General features: G+C 42.5%; 1 protein-coding gene across 10 annotated transcripts in view; it reads left to right on the top strand.

The window, feature by feature from the left end:
• foxp1b (forkhead box P1b) overlaps positions 1 to 18,786 on the top strand; it is a 205,417-nt gene that overhangs the window by 21,350 nt on the left and 165,281 nt on the right. For 9 of the 10 annotated variants that reach the window (XM_054785295.1, XM_054785291.1, XM_054785289.1 and 6 more), the window contains exon 2: positions 5,456 to 5,541. The gene's annotated coding sequence lies outside the window, so the exon portion shown is untranslated. Of the gene's footprint in view, positions 1 to 5,044; positions 5,139 to 5,455; positions 5,542 to 18,786 lie in introns of all 10 variants that reach the window. The other variant, XM_054785284.1, reaches the window with a different exon arrangement.

Genomic DNA, 18,786 nt, shown 5'->3' with positions numbered 1-18,786 from the left:
TAGCAGCCACTGAAAAATCCCCCGCAGAAAATTTACATGTTATAGACCCTGTGTATAGCAGTCACTTGTCTAATGCGGCCAGCGGCCACCCATTTTGTCTCCCTTGGTCAATATCTGACCGCATATAGTGGTCAAATTACCAACTCAAGTAGAAGCTTCATGCACGAAAAAGTTTCGTTTTTTAATCAATGAAGCCGTTGTGTGTAGACTTTAATTACTGAGTCGTAGCTCAGTCACAATCATTCACAAGATCCACACAAACTGTCAGTTGTTCCACAAAAAAAAGCCGTCTTCTTTGGAGCTTGTTGCAGACAGTGACACAGTTTACTTCCTGGTGTGAGACAATGTGCACTGGTCAATACTGTAATGCCGCTTGTTGTGGGGAAGGAGAGACTCACGTCGCCGATGCACTTTAATGGCTTTATTAACAGCGGAGAACACTGCAGGACTTTACATCCACGCCAACATAAACACACTTCCCAACTCTCTCGACACTCACAGCTAGCACTGAGCCTAGCTCTCCTGCTCGTGACATCGCACCGTCACTTCCCGATGAACTAAAGCTGTAATGACACTCTGCCGTATAAAAAGTAAAATATTAAAAACAAGCGTAAGGAATTACTAGCAGAGCTTTGTTCTGTGGGTTGTGGATAATAACAAGCTTAGTAGTGCTGTACAACTTTTATTTGCAGTCCCACAGTGCCCTCTACTGGTCAACATGTAACAGTATAATTATATGTATCTGCAAACACAACAAGCTTCTAATCACAGACATGTCAATATGTGCTCGCACAAATTCAAAATGGCTGCCAACCTGTCTATAACGGCCACCTGCCTATAGCGGCCACTTTTGCCGTTTCCCTTTAGTGGCCGCTATAGACAAGTTTGACTGTACACTCATTTATTAGCTATTAACAAAAATGCAAATTCAAACTTAGGAAAAGGTTGCACATCACCTGCACTAATAGCTGGTCTTCCCCCCTTCACTCAAAAAAACAAAAAACATGATCTATAGTCGTCTAGCAGTCTCTGAGAATGACTAGGTTTGTTTGTTTGTTTGTTTGTTTGCCAGTCAGATTAAGATCCAGGCTTTGACTTGACTTTGACAACTCCACACATCTTCATTTCTTTCTTTTGAGCCATTTCTTGGTGGATTCTTTTGGGTCATTGTCGTGTTGCAAGAAAAAGGTTCAGCTTTCAAGCACAGTTTGATTCACTATGAAGACTTCCTAGAGCATTTTCATTTTCATTGAGGGCCACATCACAGTTATAGCTGCCCTCAGAGGGCCACTTGTAACTGTCAGTATATATGAATGTAAATATGAATATAACCTCATGGTATTATTACACAATTTCCCATGCATTTGATTATTATATTTGTACTAACAAATTGATGGATAACTGCTTTGAAATGAGAAGTAAAGTGAGAATGTCATAATGACAAGCAGACATTCAAGTATTTATTTTTGAAAAATGCGTGGAATATCTTGCTGCATGATTAGACAATACTGATGTTTAGAAGAACTGCATGCAGTAACATTTTTCTGTCAAAATGACGGATCAAATAGAAGGACAAAGGTGAAGTGCATTATTGACATGCCATTATTCCCGAGGTTTCACAGGCCACATAAAATGATGTGGCGGGCCACATCTGGCCCCCGGGCCTTGTGTTTGACACCAGTGTCCTAGAGGATTGACTTTGGTGGTTACCTGGCAAGGCCCTGCTGCCCCAAACCATGACATCCATGCCAATGCTTCACAGTTGGTATGAGATTGCAGAAATGCGTGCGTGTTTCATCTCCTCGTCTCTCTGTGCCACACAGGCTGGATGACAGGAGGGTTCACTCTGCATATGTCTTCTATACTGGAATGAACAGCAAGAGTGAACCCTCCTTCTACTCAGCCTCTTTATGGAGGCGGGGCTACTAGCGAGCGCTCAGAGTGCCTAGCCAGCATACGCTAACATGAATGAAGGCATAGAAGCGATGGTTTCTAAGCCAAACGACACGACCCCAGTTTGTGAATATTTTGGTTTTAAACAGAATGAACAAGTTGAGCGAACGAACACAGAAGAACCGATATGTCACGTTTGTTCAAAAGTAGCGATGAGGAAGCACACCTGAAGCACAACGATCCTTTTCAGTTCTCTCAACTGGGAAACAGAAACTACCGCTGGACGTGCAGCAGAGCTTTCGTCTGGACAGCCAACGCTTGCTGAGGCGTTTGGTCGGCAAAGTAAATATCAACAAACCAGCACAAAATGGTGTGCGCTCACACACGGTGTCGCTCGCTTCATTGCAAAAGAAATGCAACCTTTCACTACGGTTGAAAAACATGCACGTCACGATCAGCAATTCCTGAACTGTATGACCGAGTGAAAGAAGACGTGTTGAAGGACGTCAGAAGCATTACATTTTACTCTGCCACCACAGATATGTGATCCAGCTCAAATACGACCCCTACGTTAGTTTAACAATACACTACATAACTGCGTGCATGCGTGCGTGTGTGTGTGTGTGTGTGTGTGTGTGTGTGTGTGTTGTGTGGAGTGTTTTTTTCTCAACAGAGACCATTTAATTCCATTTAATTTTAATTGATTGTTTTTTTTGTCTGTTTATTATGTTTAATTTCTTTAAAAGCTCTTGACATTCCAATTACAATGCTAAATACTCTTAAGAAATTAAAGTTTATTGCTTTTGATGCCATGTACTCTCATTATTATGCCATATAATTAATGAAAAAATGGTCTCAAAAAATGTTGTCAATAAGATTGTATATGGACAATTTGTAGGACAGCAAAATTGGTTTTCGTGACAGGCCTCCTCACAGAGTTGATGCCACGTCACCCGCTCCACCCTGACAAAGATCTAGAGAAGCCGGGGTGGCCCCAATGCAGCCCGTGGCTTGTTCTTTCTTGCCCCGCAGCACATTATAGAAATAAATCTGTATTTTTTAAATTGGTGGGAGGTGGTACTCAGAACATGTTTTCAAGGTTGGCAGGTCTGTATTTGTCTAGATGTTCTTTGGCAAACTTCAGTCTTGCTGTGATGTTTTTGTTAACAGTAAGGGTTTCCTCCTTGAATGCTTTCTATGGCAATCAAACCTGTGTAGTGTCTTTCTTCTGGTTAGATGCAAGTACTTTGACCTCATCCGTGGCAAGAGCTTCCTGTAGCTCCTCTAATGGTGTGTTAGAATTGTTGGAGAGTTCTTGAAGCACCTTACTGGGCCTGCCTGACCTGGGCAGGTCTTTTTCAATCATCACCTTTTAAAGCATAACTTTGTGAGTTGACATAACCAAATTAACGGGGCCACAAGTGTCTTCTTGTTCTTAATTTGGCAATTGGTAATCATTTGTCAAACCACCTGCAATAACTGCATTGAATGTGTGAGGTCTGTGTGGACACACACTGAAAATCTATGCAGGTACATCAGTCTTCTACACTAACTAACTAACTACTAACTAACTGTGAGCTAAGTCATATTGTGGCAGATGTTGCAGGGAGTCCACTTTGCTGTTGTTCCGGGGTGAAGGACTGTGCAACTACGCAAATGCCGTTTTGATGGACACGGATACAGTTGTGTCGCCATAAATCCACAGGGTAAAGCCGCCTGTTGGGATCAACATTTTTGGGAAGTAATGACAAGCATGCAGCCGAGTAATCAGAGGGGTGTTATCTTGGGCCAATAGCAGGCTCAAGAATGTGGATGGGCTGTTGAAACACAGCTACACAAACGGGGATGGTAGAATTCCTCTCTGGTGAATTATGAGTAGTTGGGACGTTGGACTGGTTGTTATGTCTGGTCGGAGACATTTTGCCACACAGTGTGTCAATCAACCTGTGAGGCTGGAGACAGACTGCTTAATTAGTACAGGTCACGGGTGCATTTGGATGATCTGAAGTCAGTTTGAAGCCGCTAGTGTCTTGTCATCACTTGAGCTGAAAGTCTAAATGAATATTTGTGGGAAATGAAATAACTGTATGAAGTACAGTATCGAGCTGGATGGAAGACCACCCCGACTGTAAAGCAAACCCTCTTTCATGAAAGAACGACAACTTTTTGGAAGTGGCCGTCCCTCGCTACATCGCGGTTTTAACGTTGCCATGGTTTTTCTACAAATTAATGAATAAATGAAATCACTTTTCTGTGGTTGAATACGGCTTTTTAGTAAAACAATATGCGTATCTAAGCAAATTGTACTCATTCTTGGAATAAATTAATCATTTTCAAGCATAAAAATAGCTAAACTGGAGAAGCACTCAGGGAGCCCGGACCTCCACCAAGCACCATAGTTTCCCCCATATTGTGATTCACACCAAAATAATACTACATTTTTTTTTCCCAAGTGCTCTTACCATTTTTTGTGGTAAGAGTTACTGTTACTGTATATGCACAAATACCGAAAATGGTCTCATCTCGCAACGTTAAAGAATCCTTTAAAACAATTCCTGGATCCAGACGGTGAGAACTAAACTGAACTTACAAAAATACAAATACTGGGCAGAAGCAGCATTCTAATTGTGAATGTAGCATTCTCCATTGGCCTCTAGGTGTCAGTGTTCGGTGAGACAAGGGCCAGAGGTTAAATTTTGAAAAATGTCAGGGATTGAATGAGTTAAGGTCTGCTTACTGTGACACACAAACAAGAGTTTTATTTACGTTTTAAAAGGCACTATGACTATTATGTCTACTATATTGGGTAATATCTATATCTATATCTCTATCTATAGATATATATATATATACATATACATATATAATACAATACATTGAGACAAAAGCCACTGCGGGAAGTACGCTGTCCAGAAAAAAAACAAGGAACTGCTAACATGCGAGTCTTATCTTATTTATGTCTTATTTTCTCTTGTTGTATTTACTATATTTGTTAATACAAATGTAATGGTGACTGTAGGTATGTTATTTCATGTAAAAACTGTATTTAGAAGATCGTGAACAGTCTTTGTATGTTCTAACTCTGAAAATATTCCATTCATTAATATTTAATCCTACTTTGTTTTTTTTCTAATTATCTGCAATCCAACAGTGTTTCAATGATCCCTGTCAGAAGGAAAGGTGCATATGAACAATGCGTGTGTATCAGCAAAGCAGTTTCAGCTCTGTGTCACAAAAAAAAACAGGTATGAATCACTTTGCGGCATTCAATTGTCTTAAGGTGGGGAACAAATCACTGAAATCAGTTTCTGTGATTGAAAAAACAATCCTTGTGGCTAAAAATTAGTTTGTGTTGGTATAGAGATGACAGAAATATGCATGTAGGTCAAAAATATTCCGCCTGGAATTGGTGTGTCATGTGTGAAATGTTTGTGATATAAGAAGGTCACTTGCACCCATTTTTAAGCTTGTGAAGGGGGTTTCCCCCCCACCTTTTCACTTCCTGTTTGTAATTGTTGTATTGTTTCCCTTCCTTCCTTCTCCTTTCTCTCTGTTCTCTTAGACGCCCCCATGCTCTTGCACTAAGACTGCAAGCAAAATTCTGATTGGCGGAATGGCGTGCCTGGAAATTCAGCACCAGTGATCAGGGTATGTGATGCTCTCCACTTGAGAAAACACTTACTGATGAGCATTAATAGTGTTATTCTAACATGATAACATATTGTTTACCTTTTACTTTATTTCCAAAGGCTCAGAATTAGTCACATTTTGGCCACTTGTACATTTTTCACACTTGGTGCTCTATAATAAATTGGCTTCCTCACAGCTTCATGTTACTTACAAAGGGGGTATCATTTATTGTATTGTATTGTATTGTACTTTATTTATCCCACAGCGGGGAAATTCACTTGTTACAGCAGCAAGCAAGATACGCAAGTAAAGAATACATAGTGACTACAACATGGTTCAGGTGGTGCAGGTGTTGTAGAGCCTGACAGCGGTCGGTATGAAGGACCTGCGGAACCTCTCCTTCTTACACCGTGGGTGTAACAGTCTGCTGCTGAAGGAGCTGCTCAGGGAAACAACAGTGTCATGTAGCGGGTGAGAGGTGTTGTCCATGATGGATGTCAGCTTAGCCAACATCCTTCTCTCCCCCACTTCCTCCACGGAGTCCAGAGGACCGTCCAGGACAGAGCTCGCTCTCCTGATCAGCCTATTGATCCTGCTCCTGTCCCTTTCCGTGCTGCCCCCTCTCCAGCAGCCCACAGCATAGAAGATGGCTGAGGCCACCACAGAGTCATAAAAGGTCCGTAAAAGAGTCCTGCACACACCAAAGGACCTCAGTCTCCTCAGCAGGTGGAGGCGACTCTGGCCCTTCTTGTAGAGGGCGTGGGTGTTGACGGACCAGTCCAGTTTGTTGTTAAGGTGAACACCCAGGAATTTGTAGCTGTCTACCAACTCTATGTCTGCTCCCTGGATGTTCACCGCTGTGATGTGAGATGTTTTCCTCTGGAAGTTAATGATCATCTCCTTTGTCTTGCTGGTGCTGAGTTGCAGCTGGTTAAGCTCACTCCAGCTGACAAAGTCCCTGATGACCGTCCTGTATTCCAGATCGTTCCCCTCTGAAACACAACCAACGATGGCTGTGTCGTCGGAGAACTTCTGGATGTGACACTGTGTGGAGTTGTGTGTGAAGTCCGAGGTGTAGAGGGTGAAGAGGAAAGGGGAGAGCACCGTACCCTGAGGGGCACCTGTGCTGCAGAGTACCATGTCAGACACACAGTGACGGAGCCTCACATACTGTGGTCTGTTGGTGAGGTAGTCTATAACCCATGCAGTCAGGTGTTGGTCTACTCCCACACTCTCCATCTTCACTCTGAGTAGTGACGGCTGGATGGTGTTAAAGGCACTGGAGAAGTCAAAAACATGACCCTCACAGCGCTCCCGCTGTCCTCCAGGTGTAGCATTGATCTGTGCAGCAGGTAGATCACTGCGTCGTCCACTCCGATCCCAGGCCGGTAAGCAAACTGCAGGGGGTCCAGCTGAGTGCCCACCAGGGGTTGCAGGTGCTGCAGGATAATCCTCTCCATGGTCTTCATCAGGTGAGAGGTCAAGGCGACAGTCCTGAAGTTGTTAGGCTCCTTGAGACGCGGTGTCTTTGGTATCGGGACCACACAGGAGGTCTTCCACAGTTATGAAGGAAACAATGACTTCCTGATGAGGCCTGTCACCATAATCGATTATTGGAACGATAAAAATAAACCCATCAATGGTTTGTTTTTGTCTCTCTTCACCACACAGGCTGGCTGACAAGAGGGTTCACTCTACATGCGTCTGTGCACTTTGGTTCTATAGTGGATTGAACGGAGAGAGTGAACCCCCCTGTCAGGCTCTTTGGAGGCGGGGCTGATAGTGTGTGGATACACAAACAGAGTGCTAGCAGTTAGCAAGCAATCGTTAATATGAATGCATGGCACAAAAACCATGGTTTCTATGCCGGATGCCACAGCCCCATTGTGGAGTTGACAGTCCCGACAGACAACGTTTACTGAAGCATAAAATGGTGTCACAGACAGTGTCGCTCGCCACATTGCAAAAGAAATGCAACCTTTCAATACGGTTGAAATGGCAACATTACGGGAAATGTTAGAAATGTTTGACAGACAGTACGGATTGCCTGGGAGAACGTGCATGTACACGTCACAAACAGCAATTCCTGAAGGAAGACGTGTTGAAGGACAACCAGCAACATTGCATTTTATTCCGCCACCACAGATGAACAACACACTCCATAACGGCGTGTGTGTGATTTTTATTGGAGTGGCTTTTTTGCTAAAAGAGACTGAGTGAGTCCATTTTATTTCTATTGAGTTTTTTTTGTCTTTCTTTAATTTACTATGTTGTTTGTTCAGTTTATTTAAAAGCTCTTGACATTCCAATTACAATTTTAAATACTCGAGAAATACATACATACATACTTGAGAAATGTAGGCTTATTGCTTTTGATACGATGCACTCTCATTACAGTCAAAACAGGAAGTGAATAAATGTATCGCAATTGATGTGAAATGGATGGGGTGGGTTAGGATTAAATAAGCTTTAGTTCTTCCGACTCCTTTTGGACATGTGGAGAATGCGATTTGTACTATGTGATGTATTTCATTGTAACTCGTATACATGTTCAAATAAATTAAGCCATTGCAGTTATTTTGCCGTGTAATTAATGAAAATTGATTGATTCGATTGATCTGTCTCGATCTACCAATCGAGTAATTGGTTACGTCACAGACACACCAAATCAATATTAACCAAACACAAACAGCAACATTTCAGAAAAGAGTCTCAAATGCTGATTACGATTTTCCAACGTCGGTGTGTGTGAATATCTCGCTTTGATCTGAAAGAGTAGGTCTGCTTTCATGGATGACGAAAGAAAAATATTCCCGGTTGACAGACTGAAATCGAAGGATATTTACATAAAAAAACAAACAATCAAACAAACAAAAAACGATGAATGGAATACCGAGTTGTCAATAAATTAGGTAATTGATTAATCATCGATTAATTGTTAATTGCTTAGTAAATTGTTTGGCAAACAACACGGAATATTCTACCAAATACAAATTTCCATACTGTTAACTGAAACTTTGTTTATGTTTTCCAAATAATGCATTACCGTTTTTGAGAACTTCTCGTTCACACTGCCACTTTTTAAACGGTGCTTTTGTGGTTGAATTTTTACATTTTATTTTATCAGCAAATTTTTTACATCAAGCACCTCAAATTCCTTGTTTGCTTACGCAGAACACATACAATAATGACACAAGGACACGCCTGCACCACAGCTGGATTGGCATCAGATGTTTTTGGCTACTTGCCATTATTTAGGGAACCAGAATTACATTTAACTGTTATGATCGCCTTCACACTTGATCAAATGAGTCACGATGTGAAAGAAATCACACCGGAGTTCTTTTAACCAAACCTACAAGGTGAACACACCCGCAGGCCATGGTGCCATGGTGCCATGGTGCCATGGTGCACTTCGTCACTCATGAGGTCAGAAACCCCTCACACTCTTGCAAAATTTCACACTATGTACTGATTTCAGTTAGGGATGCACAGATTTTTTTTCAATTTCAAACCGATCCCAAAAAACTCAATTTAGCTGTCTGACGATACCAATACAATTCCGATACCAGCACGCCATCCATTCATCCATCCATCCATCCCTTTTCTTCCGCTTATCCTGGTCTGGGTTGTGGGACCATACTTCCCGGTCCCCGACCACCTCTTCCAGTTCCACCGTGAGGACACCAAGGCGTTCCCAGGCCAGCTGTGAGACATAATCCCTCCAGCGTGTCCGAGGTCTGCCCTGGGGCCTTCTCCCGGCAGGCATGCCCGGAACACCTCACCAGGGAAGCGTCCGGGAGGCATCCGATGCCCGAGCCACCTCAACTGGCTCCTCTCCATGTGTAGAAGCAGCGGCTCTACTCTGAGCTCCACCCGGATGACCGAGCTCCTCACCCTCCTCATCTATTAGGATGAGTCCAGCCACCCTACGGAGGAAACACATTTCTCCGCAATCTCGTTCTTTCTGTCACAACCCAAAGCTCATGACCATAGGTGAGGGTGAGAACATAGATCGACCGATTAAATTGAGAGCTTTGCCTTCCGGCTCAGCTCTCTCTTCACCATGACGGTCCAGTACAGCGGATGTATGACTGATGTATGATGCCGAGCCGCCTGTCAACCTCACGCTCCAACCTTCCCTCACTTGTGAACAAGGGGCAGGACCTCATTCCAACCCGGAGGGTGCATTCCACCCATTTCCGACTGAGAACCATGACCTGAAATTTGGAGGTGCTGAGTCTCATCCCAGAAGCTTGACACTCAGCTGCAAACCTCCCCAGTAACCTCTGAAGGTCACGACACAAGAACCAGAGCCATCAGGACCACATCGTCTGCAAATAGCAGAGACGAGATCCTAAGGCCCCCGAACTGGACTCCCTCGACACCTTGGCTGTGCTTAGAAATTCTGTCCATGAATGTTATGAACAGAATCGGTGACAAAAGGCAGCCTTGGTGAAGGCCAACGTTCACCGGAAACGGGCTGGACTTACTGCTGGCAATGCAAACCAGGCTCCTGTTCTGGTTGTACAAGAACCGAATGGCACGTAGTAGTGTGCCACCAATCCTGTAGTCCCGCAGCACTTCCCACAGGACACAGTGAGGGACACGGTCCACAAAGCACACGTAGACCGGTTGGGCAAACTCCCATGTCCCCTCCAGTACCCTTGCAAGGGGGTAGAGCTGGTCCAGTGTTCTGCAACTGGGACGAAAACCACATTGCACCTCCTGTAGCCGAGGTTTTACTAACGGTGGTAGCCTTCTCTCCAGCACCCTGGGATAGACTTCCCCAGGGAGGCTGAGGAGTGTGACCCCCCCAATAGGTGGAACACACCCTCCACTCACCCTTCTTGAAAAGAGGGACCACCACCACGGTGTTCCAATCCAGAGGTACTGTTCCCGTTACCAGAGCTCTGCAATAACGCCACAACGTTATCAGTAAATGTAGCTAGAAGAATATCATCAAATATAGCGGTCTCGACACATCCAGCGCTACACACACACACACACACACACACAAGCACTTGCGCGTTCACGGCTTCCCAGACAGTCGGAGAACACAGACGTCTTAGCGTCGTACATCACAGCATCATCTTGGTGTTCAGAGAAACATGAACAATCATACAATGTAATTCTTATATTGCCAATCGCGATTGACTGAGAGCTCGACTGACATTTGAAGCTGCCCACATAGACAAACCAAATGCAGATTGATGGTCAGAGGAGACATATTGAGCTCTGTGGCCACGATGACTAGAAATACTGCAAGTTTGGAGGAGTGAGGGTGAAGTTTTCAAACTTAAGAACACTGTACCAATTTTTAAACGTGATGGCAGTTGCATCTAGATCTGCGGCTGTTTTTGTGGTTTTGGTTTCCTGTTTTTGACATGTTGGTATTTTAGTTACGCTCCTTTTGTTACCTCCGTATGACCTACGAGCCCTGATTGGAGGAGCACATTGTGGGTCTGGATGCTAGCCAGACAAAGTGATCAGAAGAGAACGTGACATTTGTGCAAGGTAATGGAATCTCTGTGCAATTAAATATCAGACTGCGAAGATGACTCTATCTGCTCGCTTCTGTAGGTGTTGGGGGGTGGGGTTGGGCTAAAGCTTGATGTTGAATGCATCTCAGCAGGACATTCCATTTTGTTCCAAATCTCCATCTGAGGATGTATTGTGTTTTGTTTGTTTATGCTACAGTAGCTCAAATTGTATGAATATGTAATATATAGGATTTAGGACAATTTCTGACTATAAGTAATGTGCAACTATATTAGATATCTGTGTAGATTGAAGAATCATATTATTATTTTAGACAGCAGTGTTGTTTAATTATGTCTAGCTTGGAGATTGTAGCTGCTGTGTCAGCTACCGACTAACTAAATACACACGTATGATTTAATTCATTTGTGAATACACAACTGTAGTTTTGGTGTTAAAATATGCCTGTTTGATACGTTTCTACACACAAGGTGTCCTCTCACATGCCAGTTTATCAAATGAAAAAAAGGTTCTCTCATTCTGTGTAGAAGTGGTAAGTTTTTGGCTTCTTTGTCCTTCTTCCCCACTCTGTTTGAAAAACTTGCTTAAGTTGAGAAAAAATAAATTGGAGAGGCTAACTAGTTAGCTTGTAACTTGCTATGCTATCTCTTATGTATGATGCAGTAGCCTCCGCAATGAAACAAAGAATAATAGGTAGGCCTTTTACGATAATCTATAAATTGATTATCCGTCCGGGGGCTACTTGTGAGTGGATACACAGACATAGTGCTAGCTGTTAGCAAGCAAATTCTAAAATGAATGTAGGCACAAAAGCGAATGCCACAGCTCCACTGTGGATGTGCAGCAGAGCCTTCGTCCCGACAGTCAACGCTTACTGAGGCGTTTGATTGGAGGAGTAAATATAAAACGAAACAGTGCAAAATGGTGCGCGCTCACATACAGTGCCGCTTGCTACATTGCAAAAGAAATGCAACCTTTCAATACAGCCAACATTTCGGTACGAATTGCCTGGGAGAACGTACATGCACGTCACAAACAGCAATTTCTGAAGAGTAAGAAGACGTGTTGAAGGACAATCATGCGTTTGACTCCACCACTACAGGTATGTGGTCCAGCTCAAATATGACCTACACGTGTTTAACAATACACTATATAATAATAATAATGCGTGTGTGTGTGTTCGCGTGTGTGTGTGTGCGCGTGCGTGCGTGCGTAAGTTTTATTGGAGTGTTTTTTTTTTTTTTCCTTAACAGAGAAAGGTTCTAGGTCAGCAACTTGTCAAGCGACACTAAACTTCAGTACCATCTAGTGGTTCAAATGTGAGTTACACCTCTCATGACAGTTAATGAAAAAATGGTCTAAAAAAATGAATATCAACAATAATTTGCAGGACAAATATCAACTAGCAAAATTAGATTTGTTATCGTGAGAGGCCTACTAAGTGTAGGAGTGCAAAAGTGACTATTGGGGTGTTATTTCATGTCTACAACGCTCTAATAATGTTAAAACCCGTATTTAGAAAGTCATAACCAGGTTTTCTATGCTCTCCGAAAATATTCCGTTTATTAATATTGAATCCTGCTTCGCTGTCATTAACTTATCGCGCTTGAAACAATTAACTGAGGGATGACTCTATATGATATTTTTTCTTCGTCATGACGCATTTTTTGACTGATGCGACTTATACTCTGGAGTGATTTATGGAGCGGAAAATTTGGTACACTCTGCAACATTGCAGCTGATGAAATGACTCCAACAGCTCTCGTCAGCCAGTAGGTATGTGTTCCTGTTAAGCATGTTTTGGTAATGTTTCTCAGAAGGGAGGCCAAACGACTACGAGGACGGCATCGGGCAGATCCATGCATGAATAACTAGAGGGTCATATCTTTCTGCTCCTCTTGCACGGCTGCCCCGCCATGACACTGAACGCCTCATTTGTGGGCGATGTGGTCAATGGATCGAGTCTGTGATCAGTTACCATAAAAGGCAGCTTTTCCCTCTCTGCTGATGGGGCACTTACTTGTGGGTACTACCGCTCCCCCTGTATGGAGTATCTATATAGGAAGAGCTATATCTAATGGATGGTTGTATCCCATCAAGATGGATCATAAACACAAAAAGCTCTCCAGTCGTTTTGCTTGCTAGTTAGTTCAAAAGGACAGCCCAATGAAAGCATTTCCCTTGAACTTGTTGAGGAGTGTTTCGACACTGGGCGGACACAGATGCAGGATATCCAGGTCAATGTTTGGGGGTGTGCATTTGTTCCCATTCTGTGAAACACCCCGTGAACGTCTGCAGCACTGTCTTAATCCTTAGCATGCGAGCCCATGCAGAGCCATTCATGCTTTGCTTGGCTTATTTTGGTTCTGGTGTGTGTTTGCTGAGCTATGTTTCATTTGACCACTGGTGGCGGCATTGAAGGGGCCGTATGTGAGTGCAGAGGTGACACATGATTTTTTTTTAACGCTCGCTCGCAGACATACTGTACCTCCGCACTCGGCATCTAGTCAACCCGCCGCAATACTCCGCCACTCAGAACAGTGGATTTACTCATTCATTTTTGTGCAGTAAATGAGAACATACCCCAAACGTATTCTTTTGTCTGGATGTTGTTCAAGTGCGTTATGATCTGTGCCAAAAATTGGTAGGACTTGATAGTCGCTACAGTCGCTGTTAGGAATGGAATATTTTCCACTCTGTTGTAGACAAAGTTCTGAAGCGTGCTTATCTATCACCTTTCTGACAGAAGAAAGGGCATGAAGTTCTTCTTTGCTCTATGCAAGTTGTACGAACATGTAAGTAAGTTTGATGATCATGGTGTGTATTAAGAGTATTTAATCATGAAGGTTTAATTTATATCTGCCTTCCAGTCCCCGCACTGTAAAAACCTGTCAATGCATGTGCGTGTCAGGATGCGACAGTGTGGATTCCCCCGAAAATTAGATCACATCTTATGTATTTATCAGTGCTCATGTAAAACTTTTATCAAAATGTTTTTTTTGGATCCAGAATTACAAACAGCACTATGAAAAGTTGGGGAAAACCTGTTGTAGAAGAAAGTGGAAGTTCCTTGCTGGAGATTGACTGGACTTCACTAAACCTTCGTTGGCTTCTAATCGCTCTCTCCAGCACTGGCATTACAATTGTTTGCATCTACTGCTGTTTGAATGAAATTGTAAACTGTCCTTGAGAGTCCTAGGCTCATTTCACAGCTGTTAGAATAAAATAATCTGGGGGGAGGACTTTCGCCCTGCACAAAAAGCCGGTCCCAACACTACAATCAATAAAATACTTTATTTCACATGCTGCTATCACATTCTTTACCAGGCACTACTGTTGGCCTTCCATGAATGGATCTTCTTTCATATTGTACATACTTCAAGTGCTCATGACACCAAAAGATGTTTCATAAAAGGAAAAGTATTTACTTAATAATCATTTTTGTCATACTGCTGTCATCTGCCAGTAAAACACTATAAAATACGAGTGAAATGAAGTTGTGATTATCAAACGCCCCCCAGCAAGTTTTCTCAAACGCTGCTATCTTGGCTGCGATTTCATGCTGAGGACCCTTTCCGGCAACCGGACTCATCAAAACACAGCCTTGCACAGCAAAGAGAAGAAAGAGAAAACGCCCAGTACGACTTAAGACATTGTACATTGTTACTACATACATGTGTACATTAGTGTCGGCTGGCTCTGGATCACTTTCACAGCAGGTACTGCATGTGGTTTGACTGGCACTGATTGGCACTGACAGATGTCCTGTATGGAGACTGCAAGATACAAGATGAGTGAGTGAAATTTGCCATGAAAACCCTGATCATTATTCTAAGATTTGTAGACTAAATCAAGTAGAGAAAAAAAAAAGCATTTACTTGCTGCCACCTTGGCACGCTTTTCCACAGCCAAACGTCTTCTGGGTTTTTGCATTTTTATTTCCATCTGCGTCAGCGCTCGTGTTTTCACCGGCAGATTTCAGTCTGGGTCGGGTCAGCTGACCTTAGAAACACCCTGCGGTAATACACATTCAAACGGTCTTTTATCTGAGGCACAGTATTAAAACAACTGTTTTCGAAGTGGGCCGAACACGGTACCGGAACCAGGATCTGATGAATGGATTCTTTTGGCAATGTGGCCAGGCTTACTCTGTCTACTCAAGTGTTGGAGCAAAAGTCTGCCATGCAAGAAACAGGCATAATATCAAAAAAGTATCTAACAATATAACAGAAAATCAACAAACACAGCACAGCAATATGAAAACACTCTACAGTCATCCCTTGTTTATCGCGGTTACTTGGTTCCAGTCCTGACCACGATACGTGAATTTCTGCGAAGTGCGATTCGATATTAATAAAATTAATATTTTCATTGAAAACTTGTTTAAACCTTCTAAAAATGTTTTTTTGACATTATTAGAGCCCTGTAGACATGAAATAACACCCCTATAGTCACATTTGTCCTTATATTAGCCAATCTAGTATACATAAGTAATAATAAGACATAACGACTCACCGTTAGCATTGGGGCAATTCCTTGTTTGCTGTTGTAGTATCTTGAGCGTAATGTGGGTCGATGGCGTGCCATTTAAAAAAAAAAAAAAAAAAAAAGATTGACATCATCTGTCCTCACTTTGACCTTTGCCACTTGACTGATGTGCCGGACAGCCAGTCTAACATTAGGCTGCCACACACAGACTCTGGACACTTTCTTCACGCCACATGGCGCACCGCTTATGTGCAGGCTACGGGATCTCTGAAGTGGCACAAGAGATGACCTCCATTTTTTTATTTTAAACTTAGGAATAAGTTTGAAACTGAGTGGGGAAGAAGGACAACGTAAGAAGCTAAAAAGCATACCGCTGCCACAGGGACTGGAGAACCTTTTATCACTGTCATTTCAGACTCTTCATCCATGGCTGACTTCATCACTGTGACATTACTGACACCTAGCAGTGACCAGAAGACTACATAGGACTTGTCTTTCAATGTTTTTGACCAATAATAGGCCATAGTCCACCACGAAACGGTGATCATTTATTAATTGGTGAATTTTTGTAAAACCACAATAGAGCGAGGGAGCCATGTTTGACACAGACAGTTGTGCTCCAAGCGTAGTCCTGAGAGGTAGGGTTCTCAAAGTGACGTCAGCCTCTCCTCCTCCGATTTCTGACCAGTTTGTTTTGTAACTCTTTGACGACCAAAGACGCATTTGTACATTTTTATAATCCGATCGCCCGATCCCAAAGGCATATTTATATGTCTTTTACGTTTTTTTGCACGAGAGGCAAAAAGAGGTGATGGATAAACACACATGACCGCAAGGAGGAAGTGGAAGAACGGGGAAGAGGAGTGTAGCGTGCAAAAGGTTACTGTAGGGGAATTTTAAAGCACACACACACACACACACACACACACACACACACGCACAGAGTTCAGTTCCATTGTAAATAGTTTATTGTGTAAAAAAAACAAACACTTGTGTTCATGTTGTGGTATAGTTGTTTAGATATGTCAAAGTGAAAGTTATGCTTGAACTATATCTTTTTCACAAAAAGCTGTTTTCTCCCTTTTTTTAGTCAGGAACTGATATTTTCCTGAAACTTGCCTATCTTCTTCTGCTGATTACTAAAAAACGAAAAAAGGTAGAAACAAACTCTTCTTTTTTCTGCTGAAAAATGGGAGTCTAATCTCTCTTTTGGTAGGTTCCATGTTTATATAAGCATAGAACACAATATTCTGTGTGGCTTGAAATGTCAGTCAAAATCGTCTAAAATGGTCGCTACTGAAGGGCTTAGTTAATAAAAAAAACACTGTAAATATGCCTTTCAATGTTATTTTGCACATAATTAACGTGTTCTGGTTTCATGAGCACTTGAAATATTAATGTTAATATTGGTTGATGGTGAGTGTTGTCTTAAAAACTAAGAGGTTTGCTGTGTTTTGTCTTGTATTCTGCTGCCAATTATTCTTTTGAACACGCACCAAAATGACTTCCTTGCTCCACCACACCTCATAAAGAAAACTGCTAAATCTCAACTGTGCTCACCAACATCCTGCTAAACGAATGTAATTCTACTCCTCTTGGCTCTCTTTGTTTTCCACTGATGCAGATGGTTTGGCTTCATCGTGTCATACAGGGAAAGACTTTGCTCGGGGAAGGAGAGAGCGGTTGACTCCATTAGTGTCATTTCAATAGCTTATTAGATCACTCTGACTGATAGATGCAGAAAATTGTTTTAATTGCATAATTTCCCATGGTTAACCAACTGTGCATAAAAGAGCTATAATGTGCGTGAACGCCAGGGAAGAGCAGCGTTTGGCCTGTTTATTCTCATGTTGCCTTTCCACAGGAAATGAACAACAATCGGGGGTCTTGAGGATCAAGCGTAAACACAGCCACAGCCACTCACAACAACACCCTTGGGCAGGTTCAGGCGTGCTCAGTGAGAGGCTGCCCTTTAAGTAATGTGTCTGACCAGTGCGTCTTCTCCTCAGGCAAAGAGAACGGCGCCTTTAACTGTCTGATCAAGATGGCACAACTTGACACAAATGTAACAGCCTTGCACGACACAGTTCAGTAAGCACTGCTTGCTCCCTGAAGAGAAGCAAGCGAAATGTGTCGGTAACATACGCACATGTAAACTATCTGATAAATACACAGTACAATACAATACAACAAATGAAAGGGCGCCAGACTAAAATGTCTCAGGTTATGAACATGTTTTAACTCATTCAATCCCAGCCATTTTTCAAAAGACAACCCCTTCAGTCGCGGCCTTTTTAGACCATTTTGACTGATCTTTCAAGGCACACAGAATATTGTGTTCTATGGTTATATAAACATGGAACCTACCAAAAGAAAGATTGGACTCCTGTCTTTCATTGTTTTTCTGTTCTTTAGTAATCAGCAGCACAGGTAAGTTTCAGGCAAATATCAGTTCCTGACTAGAAAAGCTTTTTGTGAAAACATACAAGCATAACTTTCACTTCGACACAAGTAGTTTTTGCTTTTGTGACAGCTGAAATATCTAAGCAACTATACCAACATAAACACCACAAAAAGGGGGTTTTACACCCAAATAATTATTTTTACAAATATGACACCATTAACTATTTACAGGTTTTACATTTGGAATAGAACTACCTGTGTGCATGTGTGTGCACGCGTGCGCATGTGTTCAAATTTCCCTATGATGTGTAACCTTCTGCACGCTACACTCCTCCACGCTCTGTAACTTCCTCCTTCCTGTCGCGTGATTCTTCCATTCACATGATCCCTGCCGAGCTCTTATCAAATGCACTTCTGCCACCTTGTGGCCGTTTTTATGGCTTAAAATTGCTCTGAAGTGAAATGCATTAGTGCGGAGTTGCGTCATCACCTCTTTTTGCCTCTCACACATAAAAACGTAAAAGACGAATTAATGAAGCAGTAAACACTGATTTACTGACGTAGCGCCCTGCTGGTCTTCGGTTTACGACGTTTCCTTGTTTCCATACACACTCCTATCAATAGAAAATATATTTGTGGCCCATAAACACGGAACTTGAGTGAAACAATATACCATGTGCGGCTCTCACACGCTAAACAGTCGCCTGCCACGACCATCATGAACTCATTCAATAGCAAAGATGCAGTTATGCATTTTTATAAACACGGACGCTCGATCTCAAAGACACATTCATACATCTTTGACGTTTTTTTGAGCGAGAGGCTAAAAGAGGTGATGAGGCAACTCTCCACGACTGAATGTGGCTGTAG

The sequence above is a fragment of the Dunckerocampus dactyliophorus genome, chromosome 8 (assembly GCF_027744805.1).
Source record: "Dunckerocampus dactyliophorus isolate RoL2022-P2 chromosome 8, RoL_Ddac_1.1, whole genome shotgun sequence".
Taxonomy (NCBI): domain Eukaryota; kingdom Metazoa; phylum Chordata; class Actinopteri; order Syngnathiformes; family Syngnathidae; genus Dunckerocampus; species Dunckerocampus dactyliophorus.
The sequence above is the reverse complement of the archived record's forward strand: the minus strand, read 5'-3'. Positions and strand labels throughout refer to the sequence as shown.